The 20,146-nt window shown below is 43.9% G+C and overlaps 1 protein-coding gene across 1 annotated transcript in view; it reads left to right on the top strand.

Moving 5' to 3' along the window:
- Nucleotides 1-15,547: 15,547 nt before the first annotated feature.
- SPOP (speckle type BTB/POZ protein) overlaps nucleotides 15,548-20,146 on the top strand; it is a 203,700-nt gene continuing 199,101 nt past the window's right edge. Inside the window, exon 1 of the mRNA XM_085647011.1 lies at nucleotides 15,548-15,760. The gene's annotated coding sequence lies outside the window, so the exon portion shown is untranslated. The remainder of the gene's footprint in view (nucleotides 15,761-20,146) is intronic.

The following is a 20,146-nucleotide window of genomic DNA, read 5'->3' on the forward strand; positions in this document are numbered from 1 at the left end:
GGCACCCCTGTCTCGTTCCCCTAGTAATCTTAAATCTCTCTGAGAGTGTCCCATTGATCATAACGCTAGCTCCTGGGTCTACATATAGTCCTTGCATGGCTTTAATAAATTGTGATGTAAGTCCACACCTAGCCATCATTTCCCAAAGGAACCTCCAGGAGACCCTATCAAAGGCTTTTTCTGCATCCAATAGTATTAAAGCCATAGGGTCTCCTGTTTTCCCTGCGAAATCAAAAAGCGATATCACCCGTTAAACATGGTCCGATGTTGCTCTCCCTGGGATAAACCTGTGTTGACGAGGAGACACTATATTATGGATAATAGGGGCTAATCGGGCGGCCAGTACTTTTAAGTAAGTTTTCGAGTCCCCGTTTATTAGTGTGATCGGTCTATAAGAACCCATTTCCATGGGGTCTTTATTTTTTGGGGGAAAAACCATAATTTTCGCTGTAGACCATGAGGGAGGTGACTTACCGCCACTAAAAATGGAACTAAACAATTCAAGCATAATTATTCTGAGCTGTATTGCAAATTTTGCATAATATTCTGAAGGGATTCCATCTATCCCAGCGGCTTTTCCATTAGCTAATGATTTCAGTGCCATCTGAATTTCCTCCCACGTAGGGGATCTATTTAGATTAGCCTGTTCCTCCTCTTTAAGGCAAAATCCTTCATATTGCTCCAAATATTCATCCATGTTCTCCAGTTCTCTATTAGGCTCTTTATATAAATCTTCATAGAATCTCTCAAACGCCCTTCTAATCTCAGAGGCTTCCGTTCTTACCCCTCCATCTAAGTCTTTAATACTCTTTGCTGTATTAAATATCGTTCTTCTCTTGTGCGAACAGCTGGGTGGTGTCCGACTTGTTCGCTAAGTTCATAAGTTTTTTTTTTATAGATCGTAGCTTTACTAATAGCTTTCTCAATAAACACTTCCAATATCCGATTTCTTGCCACAGCCACCCGTTCTAATTCATCAGTTACCTGGCCATTTAGTGCTGCTTTAGCTAATTCCGCCTCTGTCATACTCAGGTTCGGTTGTAATCTATCGAGTTGAGCCTTTCCTTCTCGGTTGGACCTAACAGAGAACTGGAGAGTTCCTCCTCTAATCCCAGCTTTCAATGCGTCCCACACTATCTCTATCGGAGCACTACCGATATTTACTTCCAAGAAAGCCAAGATCCAATCCGTCATATGGTTATTATAGCCCTCGTTCTTTAGAAAAGCCCTTTCAAACGTCCAACTCCTCCGTGTGGGGGTGCTTCTATTACATACCAGATTAAGTGCTAACGGGATGTAATCAGAGAGTATCCTAGGTAGTTTACTGATTGTGCACCTATTCTGCAGGGAATTAGTGATGAGGAAATAGTCAAGGCGTGCATGGCGTGAGTGGGGAAAGGAATAAAAGTTATATCCATGATCATCTGGGTGATTCATATGCCAAGTATCAATCAACCCATGCAGTGAACACAACTCCTTAAATGCCCTGAAGACCCTAGGTTTTCTCCCTTGATAAATAAATGTTGGATTTGTTGACCATTGCCCCGGAAGGTTAAAATTAAAATCACCACAAATAATTAAGGGCAATGGCCAATGTACCAATTTGTTAGCAATGTAGTTCAAGGCTTCAGGGTCATCACCTACATATACAGTACAGATAGTCATCTTATTTTCCCCATTATTATATAAACATTCCACAATGGCCCATCTACCAAATTTGTCGGAAATTGTCTTTGTAAATTGAAGATCTCCCCCTTTAGCTAAAATTGCAACCCCTTTAGTTCTAGTAGGTTGTGTAGAAGCGATTATCAGTTTATACCCTAGCGTTTTTAAGATATATAGTTGTCCACCTTCAATGTGGGTTTCTTGTAGGCATATAATATTTGGTTCTATTGTTTGTAAGCCGATAGCAACTTTTTGTCTTTTTTTAGATCGTTTAGGCCGCATATATTCAATGAAATAATTCTTATCCTATTTATTAAAGATATATTTCCGTATTTCTGTAGATATGCCCTCTTGTTTACCATATAGCTTGGTCTCTATTTTTTCAGCTGGTTGTGGAGCATTACATTCTACTCTTGGTTCGGCCTTGGTCCACATACCCCCTCCCCAAAACCCCTCGTCTCCCATGGTCCCCACCCTCCTCCCCCCCTTACCACCCAATTAGGCGTCCTGGGTCAGCATGTACCCAAGTGTGTGCGTCAGCTAGATCAGCGCGTATCAACACCCTCTGTGTGCCGGCCCGGTAAGATTGGTATAAGCCTTATAGTCAAGTTTCCAGGTTTTGATTGTAGTTTTCTTTGTTGATAAAAAGTTTGAGACTATTTGTCGTTATATCCTTTTCCTGTTTTAGTTATTTCTTTTAAGTAGACCTCTGCTTGAATTTCGCTTATGAAGCTTCTTGTTATGCCATTATAGATTATTTTCAGCCGTGCCGGATTTTGCAGAAAAACAGTTGCCCCAGATTATTCAAAAGGGGTGATTAATTGTCGCAGCCTCCATCTTCGCTCGACGGTCGCGTGAGCATAGTCTGGTCTAGTAAAGAATGAGAAGCCCTTGTATTCTCTTTTTTTTGTAGGGGCTTGCCAGATCGTAGATAGCTTCTCGTAAAAGAAAATTTCCGAAGTAAACCAGAATGGCCCTTGGATATTGAGAAGGCTTATGCAGATGTTTAGGGAGCATCAAAGGAAATCGGTGGACACGTTGAATTTCTTTTTCTATTTCCCAGGTTTGTAGTTCCGGGAAGGCAGTTTTCAGAAGATTTATCATAAAGCCCCTTGGATCGTTGTCCTCTTTGCCTTCAGGAATTCCAAGAAAGCGCAAGTTATTTCTTCTGGATCGATTTTCTTGGTCTTCGATCTTTATCAGTAGGTCTTTTATAACTGCCTCTTTATTTTTTTCATGTTTTTGAAGGTGAGCAACATCGGACTCAAGGTTTTCAGTACGTACTTCTATTGTAGCCATTCTCTCAGAAATTTCAGTGCAGGTTTTATCTACTTTTTGAATTGCTCCCTGTAGCTTTTGGATAGCAAAATGGTTCCTTTAACTATCCATTTTTGTATCTTGATGGAGACTCTTAATGGAACTTAGCACTGCGGCTAATGAGGGTTCTGACAATAAGCTTGTATCAGTTCTATGGCTAGTTTGCTGTTGGTTTTCATAAAGTTGTTTATGTTCTGATCTCCTCTTTGATTTAATATTGGGGCTTTTTCGAACAAGATTAGTTCTTGTGCCAGGTTGTTCCAAGTTGCTCACCAACTCAGTGGTTTCTTCATTGATGACTTGACCCTGTTTTTTGAATTTCGCCCACCTTTTTTCAAGTCTTGGCTTTGAGTTCAAACCTTGCCCAGAAGTAGTTGGTTTATCCGATTCTAAAAAATCCGAGCCATCTGAGCTACCGTAATCCGAAATTTGGTCTTCACTTGTATCGGTTGTCTTGCAGGATTCACTAGAGATAGACAAGCCTGTTTCATATGGGTCTCAATCCAACTCTTCGGAGAGTGCGTCGTTTCCAAGTGGAGTAGGTTTCTCCCTGTCTGGTGTTGGTAACCGGAGTGAGAGGGATAGGGGGTTGTCGGCCACATTTTCTTTTTCGGTGTTCGTGTTCTGTCTGCTTTAGCCCCTGAGTTTCTCCGGGTTAAGTCATATGACTGGTCATGGAGCTGGGTACCAGAGTCCGTAACTCGCATAGACTTTTCATTTATAATGGGCCGTGCTAGAAGGAATCCAGAATCATCACTGTAATTTCTACTCGTAGCAGTGGGTTGTTTCCCATCACTTTCCTGCATAGCAGATTGTTTATCCGTTTTCACTAATTCACTCGTTGCTTCTCTGGTCAGTGGACTGAATATATTGAAGATCCTAGGCTGAGAAAGATCCTGCGGTCCAGTAATTTTTGTCGCAGCTTTTAAATTTTTAATTGTTTGTAGTCTTTTTACTTTTTTTGCCATTAATTCTAGGTTCTTGTTGCTATCATTGTTATCGTTGTTTCCCAAGTCTTTTTCTCTCTCTCTCTTTCTCCTTTTCTTTTCTACCCCCGCTCCCAATCTTGCTTTCTTTCACCTCCTCCCTTTCTTTCTCCTGCTCCATCTCGTTGTCTTTCTCTTTTCCTTTATTCTGCTTCTTATCCATGTTTTTGTTTTTATTCTTGTCTTTTTTTAATGCTCTTTCTTTACCCTCAAGATTTCCTTCTTCGTTCTCCTTGGCTTTGAAACCTCTAGTTTCGGGTCATCTCTGCACTTCAACATTTTTCGGTGAGTCTTGTGGATTCATTGTGCTTTGAATACTCTCCAGCCTTTCTGGAATCTCTGAAACTTCTGGACATCTAAGATTCTGTTCTCCATGTTCCCCCTGTTCATCAATTATAATTGGTCTTCCCCCACCACTTGCAGCTTCTTTTCCGCTTTCGGTTCCATTACGTTGGGTTTGTTCTTGTTGTTGTGATAATATAGCTTCTGTGGTCAGAGCACCTTCCAATTCTCTTACAACTTCCTCGCCCCGGGCCGCCATATCAGTAATCAATAATGATACTATAATGAGTGCCTGAAGTGCCTGTAGTGCCTGTAGTGCCTGTAATACTTGAAGAAGCACTAGTTTCCCTAGATTTGGCTGGAATTCTTGGAGTTGTGGGAGTTGTGGGAGTTGTTGCGTCAGTTGTTGCGTCAGCTCCTGTAACTGATTATGTATCACCCTTTGTATAGCCTCTTCTATGGGGATTATAATAGTATATAGATTCCAACAGTTACTTGAGGAGTATACGTATGAGCATGTGATAGAAATCTGCACTTGTATCATAATATCACTAATATCACTATTCCTGTGATAATATTGCTTCATTTGTAATTTTGTATGGATGTGTTTACGTTCAGGACTATTCCAACGCTGCATCTAACTGCACTCTACTGCCCTCTCTCACCCTCTCAGGCACTCTCAGGCACTCCAAGACTCTAGGTCCCTTGGTTGCCCTGTCTCCATTTTTTTCCCCTGTTTTTCCTGTTTATCTCTGTTTATCTCGCCCCCCCCCCCCGCCAGCTCTCTCGACTGCAACTTCAGCTGTAGCCGCTCCTTCCTGTTCCAGGCTCCTATCCGCACGTACACACCATTCTGTTACACTAGTAACAGAGAGCAGCGTGAGAGTGACGTGAGTCAACAGCGTGTATTAAGAAGGCTCACTTCCGCGTTAGCCGATGACACGAAGGATGCTTTAGTTGAACAGGAGCTTCGGGGTTGAAGCTGTGCAGGATGGAGAATTTTTGACGAGCTGTATCAGAGTATCAGAGTGATAGAAGAACAGGGAAAGTTATGAGAGATGCTAGAGTTTGATTGATACTTGAATAATACTTTGGCTGTCTTTCAGTGACTCTTAGTGTTGTATGTTTTAAGTTTATGCGGCTGGGCGTGCGTGTGTGCGTATATATGCGTATATATGCTCGCTAGCAATTCTCCATAGCACCCCGTCTGTCCAAAAAGTCTCGCAAAGAATTTCACAAAAGTCTCACAAAATCAAAGCACCATCGGTGCCACCCTGGAGTAAATGTCAGTGTCCCAATATCTCGTCCAACTTACGCCTTCGAAGGGTCAGCGACAGATCCGGGGTCTTCACTGTTACACTCCTCACCCCTCTAGACGATAACCTCGATAGCAGTCCGCCGGATGTAGTGATTGCCTCTTTCTTAATGTGGGAATACCTTTGCTCGGTGGGAGTCAGGGCACGGCTGGCGTAAGCAATGGGAGCCCACTCTCCAGATTGCTGCTTTTTGCACAGGACTGCTCCCAGACCTGAGGGGCTTGCATCTGCTGACAGCTCAGTGTCTTTACTGGTGTCAGGGTCAATAACTCTTTAGTTTCTAATGGCACAGAAGCAGAATGAGGCCCAGCTCCCAGTGCCCCTCTCAATACTTCCCTGCTAGGTTTAGAAACTCCTTCGCAGGTAAGTACCATGGGGGGAAAGAGGATGGGGAGAGAGAAGAGACTGCCAAGTATTTGATTCCGCCAGTTCAGCTGTGTCTTCCTTCCTTCTGTTGTCAGTTATAAATCATTACATTTATTTAGTTTCTTATTATATATTTAGATAACTTATCTTACCAGGAATGACTTGGCTCTTGCCGCTCTTCTACGTGGCCCTCAGTGTGTTGAGAATTGAGTTGATAAGATGAGCCTCAACAAGTATCTTTTATTTTTTTTGCAGGAAAGAAGAAGAAGAACTCCTTCCAACGATTCTTCACAGTGGAGATGTCTCGGTAAGTTGAGAAACAGTATTCAATTAATTGTGAAATGATCTGTCTGATAATAGTTTTAAGCGCACTGGGTTCTTATTACATAACTGAAGAAAAATATATTCTTTCTTAGAAACTACCATTCAGGTAATATTGTGAAGGAACAGAACTTGACTAAATGTTATTGTAAAAATGAATTTTGTTAGGCTGTGAGAAACGAAAGAGGCGCTGTAAATGAACTGTCCCACCAGCGTTGAATATATGTCCCTGAGCCCAAAGACAATGCGATAAAAAGTGATGTGAAGGAATACAAACTCACTGTTCACGTCGTAACCAGGGGTCAAATAAATGCATAGACCTCTCACGAGCATTCGCTGACTAACATAAGGAGAGTGAGCATGCATAAGTAAATACACTAACCTGAGGACAAGGAATGCGGAAGCCAAAGAACCGGCGAAGCTAAAAGTCGGACTCGACGGAACTACCCTATCTGACTGAGCGCGACGGACAAAAGGAAAAAGGCTGCAGTCGCTGTAAATTCTCCAGTGAAGTGCGCATTAGAATGCTGAAGCGCACTTCACCAAACCCCAAGATTCTATGGCAGACTAGAATGCTGAATAGCATGTGAGCTGAGCCATATTGGAAACCCAGCGCTGCCAGCAACTCAGCCAACTAAGATCCCTGGAAGATCTTGACCCCTGTTTGTGTGAGTAGGAGGCAGAAATGGTTGCTAGGGTACGGTCACAAGGAGGAAACCTCCTGTGAACCCTCACAGTACCCCCTCTCAACGGGGTTTCCTCCATACCTGGTTTGAAAGGAATTTTTTTGTGAAAGGCTTTAATTAAATGTGAAGCGTGAACATCAGTGTCTTTTCCTCATGATCTTTCATCAGGTCCATAACCGTTACAGTCAATTAGGTAGTAAAGGTCGTCATTTATCTTTTTAGAGTCTAAGATTCGTTTGACCTCATATTCCACAGCTCCATCTAAAACCAAAGGAGTAGGAGGAGTCTTTTGTCGCAAAACTGGTTGAGCTTTTTTGAGTAAGGAGATATGAAAGACTGGATGTATCTTAGTGTCTTTTAGGAGAGTTAAACGGTAAGTAACTGGATTGATAATTTTTTTAATAGGGTAGGGCCCCACGAAGCGTGACTGAAACTTACAGACTCCCCTTAATTTTAGATTTTTGGTGCAGAGACAGACCTGATCTCCTAGTTGGAGATTGGGTTCTTTCTTCCTCTTTATATCAGCAAAGAGTTGGTAATGGTCTTTGGCTAGTGTTAAACTCTGAGTTGCCGCTTGGTGAATCTTAGTTATGTGTTGGGTTATTTCCTGCACTGCTGGAACTTCTACATTGCCAAATTCTATGTGAAAATTAGGATGTCTGCCATAATTCATGAAAAAGGGGGAGTAACCTGTGGACACATTTTGGGTGTTATAATGAACAAGCTCAACTGTCCACAGGTAATCTGGCCAATCACCTTCTTCATCTAATAAATAGAGTCTGAGATAGTGCTCAAGTTCTTGGTTTGTTCTCTCAGTTTGGCCATCAGTCTTTGGATGGAAACTGGTGGAGTATCGGTGGTCAATAAACAACCCCTTGGTGTAAATTTTCCAGAACCGAGACAAAAATTGAGATCCCCCTATCAGTGATTAATACCTCTGGTACCCCATGGAGCTGAATTACAGCCTGGTTAAAAAGGTGAGACAGTTGTTTTGCTGTGGGAATTCCTTTGAAAGATATAAAGTGAGTCATTTTACTGAAGGTGTCAAAACAAACTAAGTTTGTATCGAAACCTTGGGACGATGGTAAGTCTACAATTAGATTTAAGGAGTCGGTGTGCCAAGGATACAGAGGATTGGGCAGTGGCTGTAAAAAACCCTTTTGGGTCCTGTCTGCCCGTTTTTCCCCATGCAACATCTTGCATCCTAAAACGTATTGACGTATGTCTCGACTCATGTGTGGCCACCAGAACTTTCGTTTGATCAAGTTTTCAGTCTTTTGTACACCTTTATGACCAACCAGGGGATCGTCATGACACTCATACATTGCTCTGTTTCGAAGATCTTCAGTGGGTAAAAACAATGTTTTGTCTTGGTAAGGCAACCCATCTCGAATCATTCGTTGGGGGTCTTAAGCGAACCAACCTTCGATTTCAGTTTCATTCATAGAACATCGAATTTGTTCTTCCAAAGGTACTTGTGAAATTCTTCCTATGATTTTGTCTTCAGGTATGATCAGCTGATTGTCAATGTTCTTCTTCTGATTATCTGTATCCAACCTAGATAACGCATATGCTTTACCATTCTTTGAACCTGGTCTATAGGTTATCATGAAGTCATAAAGCGACCATCAAAGTTGACGAGGTGTAAGGGTTCAAGCTGATCTTTGGTACTTCAAATTCCGGTGGTCGGTGAATACAGTGACTGTGTGTTTAGCACCATCAAGTAGTGCCTCCACTCTTTAAATGCATCCTTGATGGCTAGAAGTTCTTTTTCCGTGATGGTGTAGTTACATTCTGGATTCAACTTACGGGAGCGGTAGGCTACCGGATGTAGCTGCCCTGTTTGCTTATCCCTCTGAGAAAGTATTCCCCCGATGGCAAACACTGAAGCATCTGTCTCAAGATAAAAAGGTTAGGTAGGATCTGCATGAAGTAATGCAGGCGCAGTCATGAAACTCTTTTTAAGCAAATCAAAACTTCCTCCGCTTCTTCAGACCATTTGAATGTTACTCCCTTCTTCAATAATCATGTCAACGGTAGGATTTTCTGGGAGAAAACCTGTATAAATCTTCTATAGCAATTTGCGAACCCGATGAAATTCTGAACCTCCTTGATGGTTGTGGGAGACCTCCATTTGGTTACTGCCTTCAGTTTCTGTTCGTCCATAGTAATTCCGGAGGGTGACAATACGAATCCCAAAAATTCCACAGTGTTTGTGTTGAATATACATTTCTCCAGTTTAGCAAATGGAGAATTTTCTCTTATGCGTTAAGGAACAGCTCGCACTTGCACATGATGCCCTTCTTCTATGTTACAGTAGATTAAGATATCTTGCATGTACACAATCGCGCACGTGTCGATGAAATCACCTAATACATCATTGATGAAGTATTGGAACGCTGTTGGAGCGTTGCACAAGTCATACGGCATTACAAGGTATTCATAGAGTCCGTACTTGGTCCTGAAGGCCGTCTTCCACTCGTCACCTTCCCAAAGTCTGACCGAGTGGTAGGCGCCACGCAGATCTAACTTGGTGTAAAGCTTTGCTTCTTTTACTTGGTCCAAAAGTCCAGAAATGAGAGGTAAAGGGTATCGATTTATTGTAGTTATCCTGTTTATTGCTCTATAGCCAATACAGGCCCTAAGATCTCCTCCTTTCTTTGGCACGAAAAAAAGAGGAGAAGATACCAGTGACTGAGATGGTCTGATAAATCCGTTCTCAAGGTGTTTCTTTATGTATCCTTCGAAATGTAGATTTTCTTTTTCAGTCAAGGGATAGATGCGACTGCAAGGCAAGTTGACCCCAGGTTCCAAATCAACCTTGCAGTCATAGGACCTGTGTGGCGGTAACTTCACAGCCATGACTATGTCAAATAGGTCAGCGAAATCTCAATACTCTTCTGGAATTTCAGTTGTTTGAATGACACACACTGACGCTCCATTCTCGCAAAGCTGTGCGGCTATGCTGAACTCTGATCGGTCATTTCTTTCCTTAAAGCAAAGTATCCTGCAATATTCGGAATTTAACTGGACCGTTCGAGCTTCCCAATCAATAGATGGGTTGTGCTCAGTTAGCCAAGGAAGTCCTAAAATTAGTTGGAATTGTGGGGCGTCAATCAAGTTGAACTGTAATATTTCACTGTGGCCTTCTGTGGTTATCATTAGTGCATTTTCTGTATGGCTTGTGATTGGTCCTGATGTTAAGTTGGTTCCATCGACCGCTCTCACAACCTCACTTCTTTCTTTCTTGATGGCTTTTAGACCTACATGTGCAGCTAATTTTAGGTCGCAGAAGTTACCGGTTGCACCAGAATCAACCATCACTGTGATGTTCTTCAAAATCACGTTTCAAAATTTCAACGTCATGGCCATAATTAGGTGAGGAGACAATACTGGCAGGGTATTTGCCATTTGAAGGGTAATTGGAGTTGTATCTTCGCTCGCATTCACCAGTCCAACTCCACTTACTGGCGGTGCTGCAAGTTTTCCTTATCCTTCATTGGAGTCTTAGGTCTCTTTAGGCACGCCTTCACAAAAAGCCCATTGCTCCCACAATACAAACATCGTTTATTTTGTCGTCTTTTCTTCTTTTCCTACTTGGACAAAGGCCCTTGGTTCAACTCCGGTAGTACTTTCTGTTGATCGAGTAGTTTCAGACTTAATTCGATCGAAACGAAGAACGCTAGTTCGAAATTTTCTCCTTCGTTCTCCTTTTCGTTCACTCTGTCTAAAGTCTATCTCTAAGACCAGATCAATTAAGGCAGAGATCTCTGTAGGACGATTCGGAATTTGTGCCAATGCATCCTTCAATTCTTCTCTTAACCCTCTGTAAAAAACAGCTGCCCTTTTATTATCTGGCTAGTCTGTCTCTACCACAAGCTTGTTGAATTGGGCCAGGTAAGTGACCAGCTCACGATTTCCTTGTTTTAACTCTAGTAGTTCATTGTCCGTGGCCTGTGGCGCTTGTCTCCTGTCGAAAATTCGAAGAAATCCTTTTTTGAAGCCTTCAAAATTGCGCAAAATGGGGTCATCCTTGGTCACTAAAGGCATGGACCACGAGGCAGCGTCCCCACTGAGATATGATAGAATGAATACGACATGAGATTGAGCATCGGGGAAAATTGTTGGGCGGCACATAAAATGGAGTTAAGAAAATTTGGGCCTTTTTGGGTGTCCACAATAAATCGCTCTGGGGGGGCTAAAGGTATTAGTAGGGAAAAAGAAGGAATGACTTGTGTGGGAGCGAACGATAAGGAACTTGTGGTAGAACTTTGAGTTTCAAAGGTTGGAGTCTTTTGAATTGCCCCTGAAATAGGTGCTTCCAATCTACTAGCTAGCTCTGCAGTTTCTTTCCTAGAACTGACCATTTCCTGTCAAAGAATTGTATTCTCCTCCCGGACAGTTTCTAAGTCCCTTTCGATGTCCACCAATATATTACCTACATTTTTAAGATTGAAACCTTCTGCCATTCCGCTCGGGTGCTAGTACCAATGTGGGCACTTCACTCTGTCAGGGTCAATAACTCTTGACCCCCATTTGTGTGAGTAGGAGGCAGAAATGGTTGCTAGGGTAGGGTCACGGGGAGGAAACCTCCTGTGAACCCTGACAACTGGGGTCAAAGTAAACGAAGTTGGTGTCAGCAGAAAGAGCCTGTTTTGTGTCCTGGATTTATTTTTCTTGCTCCAGACCCCACTGCCATGAGGATTCAATGCCTTGGTGAGCTCCCGGAGTTGTCCGGTGAGTTGGGTGAGGATCTGCATGAAACATCCACAGTGGGTGACCACTCCCAAGAAACTCCTCACTCTGGTGACAGTAGAGGGGGCAAATGCATTTTGGATGTCGCACACCTTCACCAGGTCAGGTGTGATTCCTTTCGCAGAGAACTGATATCCGAAGAAGCATATCTCCTCCCTCAGAAACTCCCACTTCTCCTTGTGTAGGGTGAAGCTGCAGCTTTGGAGTTGATGGAACATGGACAGTAACGAAGGAGATGTTCTTATAAGGTGAGGGCATGGACTAAGATGTTATCACTGACGCTCAGGACGCAAGCCAGGCCCTTCAGTAACCCTCGAATAATGTTCTGGAAAACCTCCATGGCAGCGGAGATGCCAAATTTGAGGTGTTTGTATCACTGTAACCCCAGATGAGTTGAGAATGTGGTCACGTGTCATGATTCCAGTACGAGAAGGATCTGGTGGTATCCTGAACATAGATCCGTCTTAGAAAACCACCAGGAGCCTACCAGCTCCCCCACCATGTCATCTACCGTAGGTGTTATGTGTTGTTCTCTCGTTCACAGTGTTTGGGATTCACAAGTCGACACATATACGCACCTCCCCCGGCTCCTTGGGTTTGTGAGCGACAACGATCAGTGACACCCCTGGCATCGGTCACACCACCCTCTCGATGATGTCGGCTTACTCCAGTTTAAGCAGCTCCGCTTCCATTTTGGGGCATAGGTAGAATGTCACTCACGGGTGACGCAGCGCAACTAGTTGCACCGTCTGATCAATATGGAGGTGGACTGAACGGTCTTTTTGGCATCTGATACCTTTTAACAGTTGTTCTAACTCGCCCAGCAAGGAATCAAGAACATTGATGTGGACTCCAAAGGCATACAGGACTAGCTGTAGCCATTCAGCAGTGTGACAGCTGAGTAACATGTTCACTGGTCCTTTCTGACATGGACTTTCGTTTTGGTGGCTTGTCCCTGGTGGCTGGTGGTGGCATTGAAGACTTCGGCCATTGGCAGGCACTTGGAGGTGCCATAGGGCCACACTGTCGTCTTGGTTGGGTCATGTCCTTGTGCAGTGACAGGGGTAGGATATTAATCAAGGCTCTTGTGTCAATTAGTGCCACTAATGGTTGTCCTTTGATCATGATTTGGCATTCTGGGGCCTGGCCGATTTGCCCAGGGCTTGGTTCAATGATGTGAATGGCGTGGACGGTCCCTTCTGACTCGTCATCGTCCATGTCATCTCCATCCACTGCTCCAGGCTCTGCACCTACCTGGTTGGTCATCTTCCGTTTCAGTCCCTTTGCAGTTGGCATCCATGTGCAGACCTTGGCAAAGTGGTTCATTTTTCCACAGGCTGAACACATCCGTCATTTGGCTGGACATACTCATGCATGTGATGTGGGGCCTCCACACCACCGGCATGGTCTGTCAGTTTGCTGCATCCTAGAATGGTCTTATTGGGTTTGAGGTGAGGCAGTGGTGCAAACTTGGTTGACGGGTTTGGCCTTGATGGCCCATTGGAGTGTGGCTTTTATGTGGGCTGCTTGCAATTTCAACAGCTCCTTCAGCCTGCCCATGTAGAGGACATCTTCCATTGTCATGCGTGGTACCTGCAGGATGTGGGCGCACAGTTTTGTTGATGCACAACCCCAAATGAATCGGGCACGGATTCAATGCTGTTCATCGGAAAGGGTGCATGTGGTTGCCAGCTCGCACAGACTTGCATAAAATTTGTCTACTGACTCTTCGGGTGTTTGTCACACTTGCCTGACCAGAAGTCGCTTATAGTCTGGATTGGCTAGAAGAGCGAAGTGAGCCATGAAAGCCGCTTTCAGTGTGGAGTAGGTGTGAGGGGGCCTGCTTCTCGTACCTTTTTCGACAGTTTGTGGACAGCAGTACCTCCTAGGTGTCAAGCATGGGTCATTGCCGGTCTTCCTCAAGTGCCATTGTGGCAAAGTATGTCTCTAGACGATCTACCCACGTGATCCAATTGGCAGCTTGGGAGGATGGTGCGCCTATAACTAGAAAATGTTCGATGGTATGTATGGACGTCATGCATGGAAACGCTCAGCACTTGTTCTGGCCTCAGTGGTGGTGAGCACACTGGTGATAGTGTGGTGTCCTCCTTAGTTCTGCTAGGGCATGGCACCGCTAGGCACAGGCTATGTGCAGGTGTGGGCTGTGTGCTTGACCAGTTTGATGGGCGCGCTTACAGCTGCTTTGTTGCTGTGGTTTTAACGTGGGTGTGCCCTCTGGGCAGTTTTCTGCCTTTCGGGGTATGTGTATGGTGTTGGTTGGTTGCTGCCTCGCGGCTACCAGGCTCACAAGGGTGGAGGCTTGAAGATTTTCTTCTCCCCCAGACTTTTGGGGTTTCCAAAAATTGTTCTCGCAAAGCATTTGACTTCAGATGGGCTGCAGGGCCGCCAAAACGTACTGGAATCGGGTGGAGCCACGTCGGTACTAGATACACGGTTTTCTGCTTTCGAGGGTGATGGCGGAGCAGATCTTGCCCTGGGCTGTGTCACTGATGGTGGATCCCGTTCTCCGCTGCTAGTTGCCGTGCCCCTGCGGCCCATATGTATCGGGCCGGGACACGCGTTTACAGCTGTACAGCACCGTGCAATGCAGGAGACACACTCTTGGTTGGGTTCTACGGTTGGACTGCCTCAGTGCTGCCTCGCCCGTTTATTTATCCATGCGGTCACAGGACCGTGGGTGCTACCAAACGGGTGCAGTCAGGCCGAAGTGTGAGCAGGAACACCCATGTGTGGCCTGCCCCAGGGCTTTAAGTGGGCCGGGTCTCAAGGGGTCTGAGCACCGGTAGTTTTTTAAAAGGCGCCTCGAAGCGGGTCTCTATCGGGCTCTGTTTTGTGTCTGCTGTCACTGCAGTCCGGTTTTTCCCGGACTGCAGTGACAGCAAGCACATCAATGTGCACGTGCTCACACTGTGTACTACTCACAAGTGGAGAAGTTATGGCATGACGTCATGATGAGGTGAGCATTGTAGAGGAAGGGAAATCCTTTAAAGAGAGTCATATTTTCTCTGGATTTTTCTTCTCTTTTTGAAACTCGGGGGCAGCAACATCGTCGTGGTGTCACCAGGGCTTTAAGTTGAAGCTTTTTCAATGTTATATACACGCCATAGTTGCTGCTTATTTACCTAATGCAACTAACAACCATTGACAAAGCCAATAGTACTGACTTGTTGTAGGTATGATGTTACTTTTTGTATCATATATCTGGATGCCATGACAGAAATAGCAAAATACAAGTCGGGCGGCACACTATGCTAAGCACAGATTTTTTAGCTTAAGTGTTTTAAGCCACGCCCTTAATTACATTGGCCACGCCCCTTTGAGAGACCCTCCAGTTTTTTCATCCCAGTTAAAGCCCTGGCCTGCCCCATTACAAGCCTGAAGAGTAAATTCAAAAAGTAAACACTTTATACAGAGTTCTAGAACAGCAAAAATGATCCGTGCTTAACAATTTAAGTAACCAAAGAACAGCCACGTTAGAAATAAATCTGTATGATTTGTACATAAATTCCTATTTAATAACCACTTCCTTGGCCTTACAGAATCTTAGAACATGGGAACATTTCTCGTATTTTTCTCAGGTGGCTACCCTAAATCCGGTCTGGACTGTAAATCTCATTCTCACACTTAAATGTTTGCAAATTCAATTATCTCCTTTAAATAGCTATCACCAAACTATTTACATAACAAACCTATTCCCCCTGGCAAGAGTGTTGATTGCCTGGCAGTCCGTGAGACCCTACTGCGCATGCGCCCACCGGCCTTCAATTGTGGACTGAATGAAAAAGGCCCTAGCAGTGAGCAAAATGACGCGCCCAGGGGCCTTTGTCGTGCCACATACTGCTTGCCGGTGTCCACCTCCTGGCGTCTACCTCAGAGCCCCGCCACTCCTCAAAGCTTCACCTCTACCCTGTGTAGTGGATGTGGCCCCCGTCAGGCAACACAACTGCTCCCTCCCAGTAGCAGCACCTTGAATCTCAGCGGCCTCAGCACGTATTTAAGAGCACTGACGACACCGCCCCAGGTTTGAGACCTGGCATCGCGCGCTGTAAGTAGTCGGATATTAAAAGTCGGTTACGGGGAAGGAGTGTCGGATGGCCCCGAAGAGAAGAAATACTGGGGTAGCGAACACCCCTTTCAGCCCCGTTACTCTTTAGGCCTCGTTTACCTTTTGCAGATCATGTAGAAGTATGATTGAGCAGTTAGGCCTTTGATGTAGCGTGCATCACGGGAATATGGTGGTGAATGCACTTTTTGGGTATTTTCACTGTGAGTTGATTTGCGTAGTTCTGTGAATACACATGGGATGTACAAGTTGTGATTTTAACACACTCTCGGTGGTTCTTGACGTAGAGAAGCTATGCTTGACCTGTTCAGACTACATGGTAGATTTCCCTGCAGGCAAGCACTGGTATTGAAGGTCACATTTTATACTAAATATACAATTGCGGTACTCTTATTTCAAGCACTGAAGAACGGTATGTTTACGTATCATTTCATTGGCAGTAAACTGTTTTTCATCATTTCCCATGCGCAAGGCAGAAGCTGCCATTAGGAGAAAAAGAAACAAAACATTTTGCCTTAGCGTTTCTCGTTTTTAGGTAATTTCCTTTTAAGGTAACAATTGGTACTGGTGTAAAAATATTTAAAAATTGTTTCTCAACATGAAAGAAATGAGGCACCTATAAAACGATTAATCTTGGATCAAACTTTTGGTCAAGTTAGAAAGCAGGGATTTGTCGTTCTTTTATCGTGAAGACAACAGTTGTTTCCCCACCTGTCATGCCTGTATCTCCTCTTGCCGCTACTCTGGTATTTTATTTGGAGTTTTATATAGAGCTTACAAGGCCTTGTGAACTTTTGAGACCTTTACAACAAGCATTTGCAATGCAATAGGTCTCGCAGCTACGCAAGTTTAAGCTATTGGCATTGTAAATGACAATGCCTTTTATTTATGTTTTCAAAACAAAAATAAAAGGTATTGTTATTTGCAATGTCAATAGCTCAAGCTGGCCGCACATGGGTGTTCCTGCTCACACTTCGGCCTGACTGCACCCGTTTGGTAGCACGCCTTAACAGCAGAGAGGCGAGCCTCGCTTGCGAAACTGAAAGCGTGGAGGAGCGCGCAAAAGTGCTGAGATCGCCAGAGAAGAGACGCTGCGGGTGCACATCGGCTGACTGAAAGAGACGCCGTGATCGTGCACATGGGCTGTCCGGGTGCCATGTGCACACGCAGTGCACATGTCCTGTCCTGCCACTTCAGCTAACGCCGCCGTACGCGTTCACAGCGGATGTCTTTCAAGTGCGTGCACCTATCTGGTCCCGCATCGCAAAGTAAGTCGGCGACAATAGATCTCGCTAGCGTGCAGCTTCGCTGCGTCGCTAGGCGAGACCTAAAAAGGAACAGACCAGTTGATGCAATCAAATTGAAGAGAGTTAAAAGCGTGTTGTGTACCAGGTATAAAGTTAGAAGAATAAATTATGTCTCTAGCATCTGCAGAAAAGCGAAAATATAAAGTTACAGGGAACTATAGCCTATGTAGCAAAGGAGGGAAAATGACGGTTAAGGATAACTTTTATGTTATTGTACCGTTTATACAGTGTTTCATATCCCGAGATGGGGCCCAAAGTGCATTTTCGCATGGGGACCTCTCTCATACATACCAACATTTTGGAAGAGTTAAGTGGGAAATGTAAAAAATATTTGGGATAATATATTTCTCCTATTTACCTGAATAGGGTGTATTGTCATGCATGGGACCTGCAAGTGTGCTGCTGCAGGATCGGATATGAGAAATGCAAATATGCTTTTTTTCCTTACCGGTGAAAGCGCTACGGCAGGCAGAGAGGGTGTGACAAAAATGTGCACTGTCCTGCAGGAGCAGATTACTGGCAGTGCATACTCTGGGTCACACAAGAACAGTCTGTGTCGGCAGAAGCTTGATGAGGAATCTGGTTTTAGCATACAGGAATCAGGAGGCCGAAACTAGCCTTGAAATCAGAAGTCTCCTGCTTGAATCGGGAGGGTTGTTGGCATGTATACTCTCCTCACCGTGGTGAGTGTGTGGTCAGCAGAATGTTGTATTTGTTGTGAGCCTATGTTGGAAGCATTTTGGTGTTGTGCATATGTGATCACAGAGGCGCTCTTGTGTTGCAGGCGCATTGCCTAGCAGTGTGAGGAAGGAGGAGGCGTTAGAGATGTGCAGCAGATTTAAATATATACTTAATACTAAACACATAGGTTGCTGCAAACAATGACCTAGTCAGAGGGACAGCAGGCTTCTTTGTATGTATAAACCAAAAACGGAAGAGGGGGGGGTCGGTGGGTAATCAGAAGTGGTCAAAGTGCATTAAAATGTATGGGAACTGTGCGTCAAGGGGGTGGGGTGAGTGAGTGCAGTGATGGGGGTCAAAGACGTGGCTAAAACACATTTCTGTAACTTTTTTCACTATTTCATGTTCGAGTACCTACATATCAAATAAGGAACAGGTTAAATGAAGCAAAAAAAAACGTTAATCAGAGGAAAATGCACTACCGTACATTATGAAATCTCTATCAGTTAATGCACTGCAGAGGTCTGTGTGTGTAAACAGAGAGCTACATAACTGAATCCTTGTTGATGCAGTGGAGAATAGTGACTTCTGTATGTTTAATGCTATGAAGTGACAGTCCGTGATAGAAAGCACCGAATATGTAAGTCAATATTTTAAACTTGTATTACAAATAGTATAAGCTGAGCTGTACAAAATGTGCAAAAAGGTTTAAGATTAAGTGCCTTCAAAATATAGATTTTACATAGTGCAATTGTTTTTGGACTGTCCAGCATACACCTCAAAACTCAGCTGGCAACACCCTTGCAGTACTACTCAAAAATAGTAAATCTTTGTCACCAAGAAGCTTCAAGTGAATCCATCAATTAAAGTCAATACAGTCTTCCAAGCACCGTTTACATTTGCAAATTAACCAGGTGTACACATTTACATTTCTTTGAGGCAAGTAGGCACCCTGGCAAGCAGGCTTGTTTAGCAGTCTGTCCCTCCCTCAGTTTCACAGCACAGGAGACTCCCTGCCTTACACTGCGGCTGAAGCATTTCAATTCTCTGCATTAACTAACCAGGGACGGTTATCTTTTCACAAAAAGTAGGGGACCTGTTTCCTCTTAAATTAGAAAAGTATAAGCACGTTATGCCCCTCATATCTGGCCAATTTCGACTACTGGCAATCAAAGAAATCAAGTAACCGACATGGCAACATTCACAAAGCAGAGATGTTGTCAGATGAGTCAAATGATCCCAAATAGACAATAATTGGGAGTTGGTGGTTTGAGCAGTGGCGATCCACCTTTTGTAGGCAGGAATACTGCCTACTACTTTCCAAATACACCTTACAAGTGAGGATGAAAGTGAAACATCAATCGAGGTTGAAAAGCTGAGCAGAAATAACACAAGGTTTTAAAATGGGGAACAACCTTTACAACGCAACTTTTACAACGCACTACCATTACAACGCATTTTTTACAACGCATAATCCATTACAACGCATGACATTACAACGCATGACACTACAACGCATTTTTAAAAACTACCTTTACAACGCATTCCATTACAACGCATACTACCATTACAACGCATACCATTACAACGCATAATATTACACTATACTATCCAACACTTACCCTACTGATGCACCCCCTGGAGTTAGAATAGTAATTTTTACCCCTAAACTATCCAACACTTACCCTACTGTTGCACCCCCTGGAGTTAGAATAGTAATTTTTACCCCTACACTATCCAACACTTACCCTACTGTTGCACCCCCTGGAGTTAGAATAGTAATTTTTACCCCTAAACTATCCAACACTTACCCTACTGTTGCACCCCCTGGAGTTAGAATAGTAATTTTTACCCCTACACTATCCAACACTTACCCTACTGTTGCACCCCCTGGAGTTAGAATAGTAATTTTTACCCCTACACTATCCAACACTTACCCTACTGTTGCACCCCCTGGAGTTAGAATAGTAATTTTTACCCCTACACTATCCAACACTTACCCTACTGTTGCACCCCCTGGAGTTAGAATAGTAATTTTTACCCCTACACTATCCAACACTTACCCTACTGTTGCACCCCCTGGAGTTAGAATAGAAATTTTTACCCCTACACTATCCAACACTTACCCTACTGTTGCACCCCCTGGAGTTAGAATAGTAATTTTTACCCCTACACTATCCAACACTTACCCTACTGTTGCACCCCCTGGAGTTAGAATAGTAATTTTTACCCCTATACTATCTAATACTTACCTTAAATGTAATTTAATATTATGCGTTGTAATGGTATGCGTTGTAAAGGTAGTATGCGTTGTAATGGTAATGCGTTGTAAAGGTATTTTTTAAAAATGCGTTGTAGTGTCCTGCGTTGTAATGTCATG

Source organism: Triturus cristatus, chromosome 3_2 (genome assembly GCF_964204655.1).
Source record: "Triturus cristatus chromosome 3_2, aTriCri1.1, whole genome shotgun sequence".
Lineage (NCBI taxonomy): Eukaryota > Metazoa > Chordata > Amphibia > Caudata > Salamandridae > Triturus > Triturus cristatus.